Below are 12,887 nucleotides of genomic sequence, written 5' to 3'. Positions count from 1 at the left end.
TGAAGGAAATCTGAGAACAACACGTCTGTTATATGGAATGATGGATGGTCTCTACCAGGCTATAATTCCTGTGTCAACAAGATTCATAATTTACCATTGCAGTGGACAGGCAGCTGGATTGATGTTTTGCCATGTAATTTTGCCAAGTTGCATTTTGACCCAGATGAAATTTCACACAAGACAGGAAGTGTTGACCCTGTTATCTCATCAATACAGGAAGAAATATACGCCCTCTTTCATTGTTACTGGGAGCAATTCAGGGACTTTGTTTCCATCTGATTGGCTGTGTGGTCTCCTGATGTCATCATATACACACAGTGTGCTGGGATCATGTAGTCTTTGGAAAGAAGTCATAATAAAAGAAGGGGAATAGTGAAGCAGCAACAGGTCAGACTGTGAGAAATGAAAATAATAATAATAAGAAGAAGAAGAAGAAGAAGAAGAAGAAGAAGAAGAAGAAGAAGAAGAAGAAGATGATGATGATACTGGTGGGGGAATTGGGAAGATTTCATACCCCTTACAAAAAAACACACAAAAAAAAACACATTTCATTCTAAAACAAAAAAGGCCAAGGGTGAAAATTAACCTCATCACTAATTCTGTCAGTCATGCTTTTGACGAATCAGCTTGTGAGTCACAATTTCATGAAACAAGCATTTTCTCTCTCTCTCTCTCTTCTTAATACCTTACTATGTTTTAACCGTTTTGTGTGTAACCGTTTCCTATTCTGCCCGACCATTAGAGGAACCTCCCACCGGTGCAATGGAATGCTAGTGCATCCTTAAACAAATGGAAGCAAGTGCAAATGCTCATTTCCAGAAAAGGGCATGTTAGTGGTGATTGCAGAAAGGAGCTCCACTGACCTGTCCGATTCTAAAAAAAAAAAAAAATAGTGGAAGGTTAAGGGTTGCTTTAGGAAGTGCTAACTTCCTGTAGCACTAGTGGTGGGCCCCCTTGGCACAAAAGAAACAGCAGTATTGTAGCAGTAGTATAGGATACTGTCCAAACTATTTACATTCTTCAGAAATGCTTTAATATTATAACCATTTTGTAACATCATCCATATTCTTTTGGCATTATAAGCCTTTTGCAGCAAATTAGCTTTATTTTCATGACTATGTCTTTGTTCTAGCCCTCTTTGTTGTATTCATCTCGGATTGGCTCTCATTCTAATTTTCATGTTTCCCAAGCATAGCGCATTATCTTATAACTTGTCGGATCAGGATTTATTTATTATTTTAAAAAGCTGAATTTGCATTTGTATATTTGCATATATACATCCGTAGCACTGCTGTATGCCAAAAGAATTGTGGTGAAAGGATTATAAAGCAACTGGGGATGTGTAAGAACTTGTGTTTAAATAAATAAAGGAAATACTTCTGATAATTAAGGAAAAGAATCCAGGCAAAAATGAGCAAGAAAGCAGTGAAAGGGGAGAGAAAGCTAGGGGAAAAGGATGGAGACAAAATCTGGAAATCATAATTTTGGTTAGGATTCAATCAGGATAAAGTTTTTTTCTCTGCCGCTATAGGTGTTAAATTAGCATAGCAAAGCTAGAAAGATCATGTGACCATGAATTATGTCTGGTGTGCATGGTCTCTGCTCCTCCTCCCCACCCTAAACCCAGAGCCGCCACCTGTGGGACTTCGCTTTGCCATCCATCCTGCTCCATTAGAGCTGTGATTAGGGGGCTCTGTAGTTTTCATAGATCTACAGATGCAAACTATGGAAATGGCCCTTTACAGCTGCTGTAGTTTACCACCGTAGATCTATTAAAATTCAGAGCCCCAATCTTACTTTTAAATCTTGGCTCTAATGGAAGAGGACAAATGGCAAAGATAAGTTCCGTGGATGGCGGGTGGTGGCTCTGGATTTGGGAGGTGAACAGGGAGGGAAGGAGGGGAGTCCAATGGATGCACATTAAGTCTTGCGGCAGATTTCCCTTGCAGGTGGCCCACCACTGCCCTGCCCCAAATCACCCCAAAGCACTTCAGACCCGATCCGCTTTGCCTCAGGGTTCCTCAGGCCTACCCGTTTCTGCCTTGGCTTGGATTTGAAGGTTTGGCCCGAGGCAGTGCACAGCCCATGACAGAGTATACAGTGACTTAGAGGGGTGTGACTTGTGCTAGTGTAAGTATTTATTCATCACTGAAGTGGAATGTGCAAAAGGCTAAATTACTTCTTGGACTTTCCATGTTGCAATACAGAGGAACTAGCTGTCTGTGCATGGCCACTGCCACAGCTGTTCCTTTGATTAGAAATACAACAGATAAGGGCAGGCCTATGTCCAAATATGCGAATGTGGAAATACTGGGATCAGTGTCTCTGGATCAAGGATTAGAGGTTTTCATTATAAAAAGGTCTGTAACTATAACCTACATACTGAAATGAGAGGGATTATTTAGGGTTCAATCCTACACATGTTTAGACAACACACACACCCTACAATACCTAGATTGACCCTGCTAGCATAGCTGTTGTAGGACTTTCTTTCTTTCTTTCTTTCTTTCTTTCTTTCTTTCTTTCTTTCTTTCTTTCTAAACAGGCATAGGATTGAGCCTTTAAGGTGTTAGAACATTGAGTTTTGGATTTTTCTGTAACTTCAGCCTTAGTGTAAACTAGGGATGGGTGAGAAAATAATTTCAGTTCAGTTTTGATAAGAATTTACCAAAATTCACATACTTCCTCTTACTCAGGTCAAAAAGAACAAGATTATTATTATTATTATTTATTTATTTATATAGCACCATCAATGTACATGGTGCTGTACAGAGTAAAACAGTAAATAGCAAGACCCTGCCGCATAGGCTTACATTCTAATAAAACCATATTAGGGAAGAGAAAGCAAACAGGCACAGGGTAGGGTAAACAGGCACTGGGTAGGGTAAAACTAACAGTATAAAGTCAGAACAAAATCAAGTTTTAAAAGCTTTAGGAAAAAGAAAAGTTTTTAGCTGAGCTTTAAAAGCTGCGGTTGAACTTGTAGTTCTCAAATGTTCTGGTAGAGCGTTCCAGGCATAAGGGGCAGCAGAAGAAAATGGACGAAGCCGAGCGAGGGAAGTAGAGATCCTTGGGCAGGCGAGAAACATGGCATCAGAGGAGCGAAGAGCACGAGAGGGGCAATAGTGTGAGATGAGAGAGGAGAGATAGGAAGGAGCTAGATAGTGAAAAGCTTTGTAGGTCAACAGGAGAAGTTTATATTGGATTCTGAAGTGAATTGGAAGCCAATGAAGAGATTTCAGAAGTGGAGTTACATGGTCAGAGTGGCGAGCCAAGAAGATGATCTTAGCAGCAGAGTGGTGAACAGAAACCAACGGACTGATTTATTTATTTTAAAATGGAAACTTTCATCTTCATTCATCCAGGCTCAGGGCTTTGAGTGTGCTGCTCTTTAAAATTGGTATTGGAATCCTTGTATATTCAGCCATGTTAATGCTTAATTAGGTTTACCACCACTTTTTTCCTGACAGGGTCTTCATCTTTACTGCTATATGGCAGGAAGGTATATCATAGTCCTCACCATGTTGGGGATAGTTCTACCTATTGAACATGGCTGTTTCAGATGGGTGAGAATTTTGTTTCATTTCATTTTTGATAAGGATTTACCAAAAGTTGCTAAGTTCATATTTGGAAGAGAAAGAACTTGAGATTTTAAAACATCAAATGTAATAGCAAGTCAATTTACAGATTTTCCCAGATCCCGATTCTGAAATTTTGGCTTTGCAAAGCTGTCCTTTATGGGAACTATGCAGAATGTGTATGCATTTATCCTTCTTTTCTGTTGGAAACCAGTAAGCAAAAGTACTATCACTAACAGAACTGTAGTTATTTGTAGGTAATATGCTGAAAGCTGTGCTAGGGGCTCCTTGAAGCCATGTGTTAATATAGACATTGCAAATTATTATGATTTAATTACAAAAATTAATGGATGAATTGTATTTGCCATAGAAGCTGAGCAACAGGTGATCACACATACTTAGCTTGAAGTATTTCATTGTTACTATTTGCTTATATATAGGGGACTAATAATAATAATATATTTTATTATGGTCATTGACCAATACAATATATAGGGGACTGATTTCATTTAACAATGTCCAAATTAGTATTGTGCACTACAGTGAAAAGGAATGGGGGAAGGGCCACTGCTGAGCAGCGTCTAAGGAAGAGGATGTTGTCCATATGGCGTTGTTGTCTTCCTACTTTTTTTGTGTTTCCCAGCATGCACACACAGGAGGAGCAATGCATAGTAATGTGTCAGTTGCTGCAGCACCACAACATCCACACCCCAAGACATGTGTCCAGAGTAGCCGAAGTGATTTAGTGCAGAAGTAAGGCTCCTTTCCCCTTCACTTACGTGCAGCGAAAGAGAAGGGGATGTGTTGCTGCCTATTCCTTCTCTCAAATTTAGGCTAGGTGTTTCCTTTTCCTTGCCAAACCACTGGAAAACGAAAGTAGAACTTAGGATCAGAGGATAGCCTTCTTAAATGGTTGCCCGCCATATATAATAATACAAGAATATGTATGTGTGTCTATCTGTCAGCACTATAGCTCCAATATCATACATCCTCAACACCTGAAACATGGTATGCATACTAAGGAACCCCTAGGGTTGTAAACCTTGAGTTATTTTGCTTTTAATGCATCAATACATTTTAATTAAACATGTCTGTGTATTTGTAGCCCACAGTACCAAGTTAAGTCACTAGGTGGCAGTCTTCCCTAGACAGCTTCAATACAGTTTGAACCAGGGAGTGGGGAGTAGCCTGAGGGATGGAGTTATTCGGCTTCCTCCCTCTCCCTGCTGTGTGGCAGACCCCCTACTTCCTCCTCCCCCTGGGAATGGAATGAACAGGCTTCTCCCTTAGGGGGCTGTCGAGGTGCGCCAGCAAGCATGCCTTCACTCAGACAGGGTGAACAAAATGGCCGGGTTCAGACAACACGCTAAACCATACTGCTTAACCACAAAATGGTTAATGGAATGCATTGACCTTAAGCAGCATGGTTTAGCGTGTTATCTTAAGGTGTCCAACACTGTCAGCTGTGTACCTTTGCTTGAAAGCTCCACTGTATCAAACCAAGGTCTATTTCAACCCTTGCGAAGCTGGCTTCCTTTGCTTGTGAGTGAATAAAACACAGCCACAAGAAGTTTAAATGTAATGTGAGAAATGTGTCAATAACCTTATTCCTTACTTAATGCATAGTCATTGATATATCAAGACCAAGAGTGGGCAACTTGTGGCCCTCCAGATGTTTTGGCCTAAAACTCCCAGTAGCCCTAGCCAGCACAGCCAATGGTGAGGAATGATGTGAGTTAGGCAAAAACATCTGGAGGGCCATAAGCTGCCTACCCCTGAACTAAACTGTCTTCTACATATGATTACTTTCTGGGATCATGGTGATTTCCTAACTAGGGCCTCTCTGATACATTTGACAGCCCAGGCAGCTTTACTGGGAGGTGTACCTCAGAGCATTTCTTCCCTGACAGGCCTACAGATATTACTGTTTTATGTAGCTGCCCATAATTCCCATTGTAGTCAGTCTAATGCAGAATTGTTTTTGCTGCACACAGAATGGCGTCTCCATTAAAATACCCAGGCTATTTTTCAAACAGTAGGTGCCACTGAAATAAATGGGATTTGCATGTGAATCTATACTCTGAGAATCACAGGTCTAGTTTTTAGGATGTCTGTCGTATTAATCTATATATCTATCTATCTATATATATAATAGGTATATATGCATTATTGTACCTAACTGAAGAAAAATATGTTATTGGCGCAATCCTTTGGCAACGATCTAACGTTTTGGAACCCTCTTAGAACTATAACTTAACCCTGATTCATATAAAATGTGTTCCATTAAAAACAATCTGCCTCCAGTAGAGCAAGGCATTCATTATTTTTAATGGGAATGCTCCCAGTCTGTCATTTTGTTTGCCTCACATCCATACTGTACTTGCATTTCAAATGGAAAGTATTAGGGCACATAATATAAGCATTAGAGAATGTGTGGTAATATTGGATGTGTGTCTTATTCCTAAAAAGGAAATGGCAGCTTTGGAAATTTACAAAGTGGTACTCCTGGTACAACCTATTAACATACCACAAGAGTGTTTATCTGACCCATGTATCTTTTTTTTATGGAAATTGAAAATAATTACTCATTGCATTGCTTCCTTCTTGAAAATGTCTGGGACTCATGAGTATTATCCCATTTCTCATTGCTTCTTATTGTCTTCTTTCACAATGTTTGTGAAAACAGGCTCTCTTTTGTGACTTCTGTGTGATAAAAATTAATGGACAGAAAGCTTCAAAGGGAGGAGATCTTTATAGCTATAGGTACAAGTTTAATGTGGAAAAGGCACAAGAAATGGGGATGATCCAGTCCATATCCCACATGTGGAAAGCAGTATACTTAGTGTTCTGCATGCAGAAGGATTGAAATGAAGTGAAACATGTGTCAGAGGGCTGGATTGTCCCACAGATTTATTGTGTGTGAAATTTTGACTGTCTTTATTGGTTTGCTGTATTAACAAACCATAACCAATGTTAAATGGGTTTCCAGTTGGCAGAAATCTATTTCTCAAAATTCTTTTACCATTATTAATTCATTAAGAATAATCTTCTGAATAAAAAAAATAAACATTCAGAAATTAAAAATTATACATTAGATATAAGGAGAAGAAAAATAGTGTGGTATAGAAACAATAGAGAGAGGTTTGGACAACACGTTAGTCAGTGGTGGTTTTAGAACTCTGCGGTGGAGTTTTTATACCACCAGGCAATGGTGGAATTTTTTTTGGAAAACACTCTATGCAGAATATCAACACTCTGCAGAGCAGAGTTCCTGCACAACCATTGTGTTGTGTGTCATGTGGCAGGCTCCATGGAGTTTCCCCCATGTCTATAGAGTCGCCAGGCGAGAGTGGCAGAAACCCCGGGCGTTCTTCCCCAGCGGGGAGAAAAAATAAGCATGGGGAAAAATTCTGTGCTTGGGGAGCCCCAATTGTGCTGTCCCTGGGTGAGGGAGCCCCAATGGTGCAGGTTCCTTTGCCCTGACCTGCGATCCCTGTGCATATTGGCTAGAGAGGATGGAAAGAGCTTACCTGATGCTCTCAGGGGAGAGCCTGAGCTCGTTCCATTCCCTCGCGCTGATCTCCAAATGCCTCATAGGGCAGAGCGTGAGGAATGTCTCTCGCATCTTGTTGTGTATCATCAAACCACAAAAGATACCCTCCCTCCTTTCAGCACGGGTACAGCAACCTGCAGTGGGGCGTCCTTACTGAGTCTGTCCCACTGCAGTTTGCTTTAGTGCTGGAAGAATCTGTAGATGAGACTGTTCCCTCGTTTCTTTTATTTGGTTTTTAATCTGATAAATATTTTATATGCTTGTACATGTAAGACAGAAAAGTAATGAATAAAATCTATTTCCTTCCAAATCTACTATGCAGTCGACACTGTAGGAAGAAGCATTATTAATATAGTGTGTGCACCTTCTTATAGTTGAAATTACTGACTCTTAATATAAGATAGCTTTCCAAAGCCCATAATTTGTGATATCATTGAGTATATATTTAATATAATTCAAGCTGGCACAGTATTTAGTCCAGTTCAGAAAACTGTGGTTTTCTGCCATACAAATGAGCTGTGTCAAACCTCATGTTCATGCACTTCCCTTCTTTTCTCCTCTTCCCTGCAAGCAGATCCAAAGCTTTTGTGTCTAAATTTAAATTAACCACAGTATCCTGTTCAAACTCAGATAAATATGAGAACAAACTTGAATGAAACAATGATTTTGTATCCTGGTTTATTCACTAATTAGAGGATAAACAAAATACAATTCCCTGAGTAAGGAGGTCACAGTTAACTGTGGTTAGTTTAAAATTGGAAGTAGAATCTTCTTCTCTCCTCGTTACATATGTGAAAGATGAAGATTGGGCTTCACCATGGCTCATTCACATAGCAAGAAACTATGTTTTCCTATTATAGGCTCCAAATGCCTCATAGTAATGACCCTATTATTACAACCCCCTCTCCAATCAGGTGATCGGATCTGGCGGTACTGATCATCTATTCATGAGTACCGTATGATCTCTGGATGCTCTCAACAAGCTCTTTAATGCAGTGGGACTGAATCCAGAATGACAATCCCTACGCAGAAGTCTCTCTCTCTCTCTCTCTCTCCACACACACACACACACACACACACACACACACACACACACACACATGCCTCACAAGTATATGGGCATTAGAATTAAAATTGTGAATCAGAGTATAAGTAAATACAATCATCATAATATGACACATTGAATTAAAAGTAATGATTTATTCTAAATAGTTTTTAATGCTTTTAATAGGGTTTAATTTGATTATGTGTTTCATTTTCTGAATGTTTTGTAAACCCCCTTGGATGATTTCAGAAACGTTGTATAGAAATACAATAACAAATAAACATTATTAAAACCTATATTAGGGATGAATGAACAACACCACTCTGCTTGGCTCACAAATGCATTGGGATCCGTCAAGCATGTCCTTTGAGAACTCAAAAAACCCTCAGGTGGTTTGCAGGTGCTTGATGAGCATGCTCACAACAGTCATGTGGGTTTGGACACCCTTCACAACCACTTCCCCTTTGCGGGAAAAGCAGGATAGTGGTTGCGTGAGTGGAGTGGATAAATAAAGAGTCGACACACAGAAAATGGATTTAAAATAAGGGCCACTTTTATTGAGAATTCTGCAAGAGGTGGAGGCCTAAGCGGGCATCCTATCTTAGCCATCCATCTGGCCTTAAAGGGCTCGGGCGAGACATTCGTAGCCAAAGATGTGTGGCCTGTATTCCATCACCCCTCTGGCTTCCCCGTCATGGGGTTGGTAGGCCTTCCAGTGTCGCTCCCCCCGTGTTACAAAACTCCGGGTGAGTGAGAAAGGTTGGCCTCAGAGGTAAGCCCTATCTCACCAGCTGTTGCCACAAGGCTCCCAGCTGTGAGCCTCAGACGTTACCCCTCACCACTAATGGTGCCAAAGAATGCTCACCATTCCTATGCTTGCCCATGATGCCCGCAAATAACCGCCAAATCAAAATTGTGACCAGTAACGCCAGATTAACCTAATTATTACTCCCCCCCACTTGTCTCACAGTGTGAAGTAGGCGAAAAAAACTCATAGCCAACTTAGGATATGAGCAAAAAATTCCTATTTGGCCCCCAAATGGGCAACCGGAGAACCCACACTGCCTACAAGGGAGGGAGGGAGGGAGACTCGCACAGAAGAGGGCGCTGGGAGGGGCAAAGCACTTTATATCCTGCGCTGCCTCTTCCCCCGAGTGGCCCCACTGAGGGCGCGCCAATGGCTTGCCCCTGCGCTGCGTCTCTCCGCCCTCACCCGCAACGGCCCCTGCACGCCCATGTGCCAGGGCGTGGCGGATAGGCAAAAGGGAGTGCAGCAGCCTCCTCAGTTTCCCACGGATGACATTGAAGCATCAGCAATACTACGAGCTAGAATCCTGGAATTGTTGTAGATCACAAGCTGAATATGAGCCAACAGAATGATGTGGCTGCAAAAAAAAAAAGAAAAAAAAGCAAATGCTATTTTGGGATGCATTAATAGAAGTATAGCTTCCAAATCACGTGAAGTACTGGTTCCCCTCTATTTAGCACTGGTTAGGCCTCATTTTCAGTACTGCGTCCAGTTCGGGGCACCACACTTCAAGAAGGATGCAGACAAACTGGAGGGGGTTCAGAGGAGGGCAATGAGGATGATCAGGGGTCTGGAAACAAAGCCCTATGAAGAGAGACTGAAAGAACTGGGCATGTTTAGCCTGTAGAAGAGAAGACTGAGAGGAGACATAAAAGCACTTTTCAAATACTTGAAAGGTTGTCACACAGAGGAGGGCCAGGATCTCTTAGCAATCTTTCCAGAGTGCAGGACATGGAATAATGGATTCAAGTTACAGGAAGTCAGATTCAAGGTGGACATCAGGAAAAACTTCCTGACTATTAGAGCAGTACGACGATGGAACCAATGACCTAGGGAGGTCATGGGCTCTCCTACACTGGAGGCATTCAGGAGGCAGCCAGACAGCCATCTGTCAGGTATTCTTTAAGGTGGATTCCTGTATTGAGCAGGGGGGTTGAACTCGATGACCGTATAGGCCCCTTCCAAGTTTACTGTTCTATGATTCTACATTGAAAGGGGCTAAATTTGCTGTGAGTATTCAGACAAAAAAGCCTGGGTGGAAAGATTAACTGAAAATGTCAAATTATATTCTTGGGGCAATGCAAAACACAATTTAATTTTAGAATTACGAGCAATATCAAATTTGGCTCTATCACTAATGTAAATTGTGTTGCACTAGCATAAGCAACCTCTAATACAACACCAATAGTGTTTGCATGAGGGGTTTTCAGGGGAAATTAATCAGGCCAGCAATAATTCAAACTTAATTCAAGGAAAAAGTCTGATCACTAGAGGCCACTGTTGACACTTAGAGTGTAAGCATTTAACTGCCTGGCTTTCTTGCAATATGGAAGATTAAGGGCGCCCGGAAGTAAGGGTCATGAGGATAAAAAATAAAGATGTACATTCTTATACCACATCCTTTTGCATCAATTTTTATTTAGTCTCTTCATGCTTTCTGTGATTAATTCTTAAGTCCACAAATCTTCTCCCCCTCTGGAGTGTTTCTTGGATACCCTTAACTTTACCAGATCCTTATACCTCAGATGCCTGTATCCTTCCTGTGCTTCCCAAACGCCTACCTACAGCCTCTATTAGCACCATTGTGCAGGCTTTGTCCTGTTCCTTAAACAGGTTGTTGTTGTGTGTCTCTTTCTGTTTCCATCAAATTTTGGCTACTTTCTTGGAGAAGGTAAAATAACAACACGTTTGTGACTTCATGGCTATAAATTATGTTGCGTAATATCAAAGCTCTCGGGTTACAGATACTGGTTAGAAGAGGGAGGTCTCTCATTTCTACCCTTCCTAATGTCATTACTACAATGGTTTTGAGTCATTTTTGTGTGTGTGTTTTTTATTTATGTGACTACACTATAAAACCACCCATCTATCCAGCTGTTCTCAGCTTTCCTATCTCCCTTGCCATAACATTAACTTGAAAACTTCTTATTCTTTCAAAAGTCACATCTTCTAATTCTTCTTGTAGAAGTGCTAGGTCTCCACACTACCTTGCTTCCTTCCAATATACATCCCATTGCTGTTTAAAATAGGAAAACTCAGGGTTAAGCTAGATGAAATGGCAGAGACTTTTGGTAAAAAGCAGCTGCTGTGGGAAATTACAGGTACATATACATTTTCTCTACTACTGGGTCAAATAGCAGCCTATGCCAGCAATTTATTAAACCCTGCCCCATCTCACTTGGTGCTTTATTCATCAAACAAAATTCCCCCCCCCCATTTATTTACATTTTTTTTAAAGTGACAGAAGATCCAATTTAATCTGTCTAATCTGCCCTCATCTGGGCTCCCCCAATTCATCGAATTTGGTAAACACTATATGATGCATGTTTCTTCAAACAAACTCATCCCCTTCTTACATGGTTAAGTTCTCTGAAGCATTCTAAACATGGTGGTTGAGAATTGTATTTGTGGATTGGGAAAGACAACAATGGGACTGGATATAGTTTGCTGGTTACTGAAAAAAAGCTTAAATGAAATAACATTTGTTGTGAACATGTTGGGTTTTATGCTGAGATGCTGATGATTTTATAAGAAGAACACCAGTAAAGTGATATATTTTGATATCCTTTAGTTTGCGCTTGTTTTCTAAACCTTTGGCTTGTGTTATATAATACTGAAAGATTAATTGAAGTTTATGATGGGGAGAATGGAAATCCAGGAAAATATCTTACCTCTTAAATGTGAAGCCTTCTCATGTGACCAGAGGGTAGTTTGCATGTATATATATATATTAACAAATGCTGTAAGAGTCTGAATTTTTTTCTTCTCAAGATATGTTTTGGTATTCTATTAACGAATATACTGTGAACATGTTCTTTTCATAAGACTTTTTAAAACAAAAACAACTCTTTTATCCTGTGTATGTAAAAGAATCACTAACGTAACCCATGTTTAACAGTTACTATATATAATGGACTGGATCCAAACTATGTTACTCCAGATTAAGTTGTCCCCTTGATATTAATGAGATTAATGCCTAATGTACTCTGGATCCAGCCCAATATGTATTGCTGAAGATCACAAGTTGAATATCAGCCAACAGTGTGGCCTTAGCTAGATCTAAGGATTATCCCAGGTAAATGGAGGTGTCATCCTTGCCTGCTCCCGGGATCCCCAGTGTGTCATTTGGATGCACAGGGATGATCCCGGGACAATCCTGGGATATAGGCCAGGTCTAGCCATGGCCTGTGATGTGGCTGCAAAAAGAAATGCTATTTTGGGCTGCATTAATAGAAGTATAGCTTCAAAATAGCATGTGGTACTGGTTCCCCTCTATTTGGCACTGGTTAGGCCTCATCTTGAGTATTGAGTACAGTTCTGGGCACCACACTTCAAGAAGGATGCAGACAAGCTGGAGGGGGTTCAGAGGAGGGCAACAATGATGATCAGGGGTCTGGAAACAAAGCCCTATGAGGAGAGACTGAAAGAACTGGGCCTGTTTAGCCTGTAGAAGAGAAGACTGAGGGGAGACATGATAGCACTCCCCAAATACTTGAAAGGTTGTCAAACAGAGGAGGGCCAGGATCTCTTCTCAATCATCCCAGAGTGCGGGACAAAGGCCATTATTCCGTCCTTATTCTCCTTGACCTAACTGCAGCCTTTGACACGGTTGATCACGATCTTCTCTTAGATTCCCTCCATGACCTTGGACTCTGTGGCTCTGTCTATAACTGGTTCGCCTCC

This window comes from Elgaria multicarinata, chromosome 9, assembly GCF_023053635.1.
Source record: "Elgaria multicarinata webbii isolate HBS135686 ecotype San Diego chromosome 9, rElgMul1.1.pri, whole genome shotgun sequence".
NCBI classification, from domain to species: Eukaryota; Metazoa; Chordata; class Lepidosauria; order Squamata; family Anguidae; genus Elgaria; species Elgaria multicarinata.
The sequence above is the reverse complement of the archived record's forward strand: the minus strand, read 5'-3'. Positions refer to the sequence as shown.